This window comes from Bombus impatiens, unplaced genomic scaffold (genome assembly GCF_000188095.3).
Source record: "Bombus impatiens unplaced genomic scaffold, BIMP_2.2 scf_0102, whole genome shotgun sequence".
Classification (NCBI taxonomy): Eukaryota; Metazoa; Arthropoda; class Insecta; order Hymenoptera; family Apidae; genus Bombus; species Bombus impatiens.
In genome coordinates, this window is record NT_176521.1 from 1,456,524 (window position 1) to 1,458,955 (window position 2,432).

The following is a 2,432-nucleotide window of genomic DNA, read 5'->3' on the forward strand; positions in this document are numbered from 1 at the left end:
GCAGCGTCGAAAACCACCCCCGTGAAGGGGTTGCACGAGAAACAGGGGCTGAGATTTTTCTTCGCATTGTCACCGCGTCGAGTTATTTGCTTCTAGCGCCGCTTTGATTGTTCGTAATTGGGCAAGTTAATTACGAACCGGGAAAAGGCGAGATGATTCGTTGCTTTCCGAAAGACCAACCAATCTCGCTTCATCCGGCTGAATTACTCTTTTTATGGAAAAAAGAAATACGAGGTGATACGTTGATGATCATTACAACTATCATAATCAGTAAAAACGAAAGTTTCTTTACGAAAGAATTAATCAAAAATAACGACATAATCAGTAAAAACGAAAGAATTAATTTAAACGAATAACAAGTATCTGGTTGATAAATGAATAAATCGTTAAATTATCGATAAATTCCCTGGTACCGTTTATGAGCTTTCAACGATGTTTACTTCTGTACTAAATGCCACGAGAACTTTTCATTAATACCCGAATGAATAAATGCCACCGTGTCTACCCCTCCTTAAATTCTTAATGCAGCAAGCCCGGCGGAAAGTACTCCGGGGCTTCCAAAATATCTTCAAGAAGTTTAAAGTCTTCCCTCGATAGTATGTAAATATTGTATGTAAAGCGCGACATCAAAGGGATTCTTCCGTAGTATAATGCCTTAAATTTCGCTGCGAGGAGAGATTAAGGAACAACGGGAGGGCGAGGATATTACAGACGCGTGTAACGTGGAAATGTCCATTCTTCGACATCCAGAGATTCATTACATCTACCCTCTAACCACCCCTAAACTACTCTATTTCCGATTCCTTCCCTCTTTGTAAAGCAACTGGAAATATAATATTCTCACATACACATTTCTTCATTAAGTATGGAAAACATATTTCTTATTCTAATGTTAATCTTCTCCGCTCCAATATGACGTTTTCATGTATAAAGAAAGAATGAAAAGAAAAAGGAAGCTATGGTATAAATAAATTGGCAAATATTTGCAATTTTTTCCTTTCGAAGAAAGAACTTTTGGAATCGGAAAAATAATCGTGTTTCGAAGTTAGTGGTTGATCGCTTCAAAAAATTTCTAACTATGTAAGAAAAAACTGAAATCACCGCATAACAATTTTTCTGGGAATCTCCTTTACAATACGACATCGAATAGTAAAGAATACTTCAAACGCAGTTTCACGAATCGAAGAATTCCTGATGAATATTCAAGAATCTTGCCGGACATGTAATTGTCAAAAGGACGAGGATGGTCAAACACGCAAAGGAAGAACAGAGTTCGACGCGCGGCAAAGAGACCACAAAATCTCTGCTGGCATTCGTGCCAGGACGTTCGCGAAAACTTTGTTACATTTTTGGTCAGCTCCACGACATACGCCGGCCGAATAAGCCGGATCAAAGGGACAAGCATGAACGTAACAAGAGGTTGAAAAAGAGGTGTAAACGAAAGAGAAGCAACGTCGCATTCCTTCTGCGCTGTCCTGTAAAAATTCGTAAAAATCCTTTGACTTAGCAAGGACATCTAGAACGTCCGAGGATAATTGATATAGCGAGATGTTATTATAAAAATAGGAGAGAAGTATAAAACGTACAATAAAAATATTTTGGCGAAATCAGAAGGTATGAAAGCTTTTCAGTTATTATACCCTTTTCTTTACTTTTATCTTCGTTCCGAGCATACAACTCAACTTCCACATATGTCAATTTTCTAGATGACACATCCCAAGAACTGTCAGGTCACGGATAACAGCAAAAATTTATTCTAAAGGCGAGTTATTCGCTAGAAATTGAGTGGCATTTTCGAATTTTTCAAATTTCGCTTTTTAAAAACTTTTCTCTTCTCAAATGTGTCACTTTTCTAACGGACGATATAATTACTCCAACTTCATAGCTGCCTAGAACACATACAGATATTTGACAAGTAAACTTCTTTGAAACCCCAGAGAAAATAGTTTTCGCAATCTACGCATACTCTAGACAGTACATCGTATCAAATGGATAAAGCAGTCCGGAACAAAGTCCCTCGCCATTGAATGCGCACAAAGTGAAACACGTAAAAGCACAATCGTGCTCAATAAGAAGGACATCAAGAAACAGCTTGGTGAGTGAAAAAATAATTGCAAACGTGAAAAGGGAAGTTTCATCTCGCGACTTGGTCCAACCGTGTGTGTTCCCTCCTTAGGAGTGAGGAACAAGGTGGAAAGCGAAGAAAAAGAGCCGAAAAGCGTGGCCAGAGGAGGGAAACAGAGGGAAAAAGTGGCAGGAATGAAGAGTCGACGCAAGCTGCCTCGCGCTAAACCACAGAGGAAACAAAAGGTGCCGCCGGCGAATTAAGAACGATATTTTAACGCACGACTTAATTGCATTAAACTGGGGGACCGAGTGGAAGGCGAGTAACAGGAAAAGACAGAGCAAGTGAAGAACGGGGGGGGGGGGGA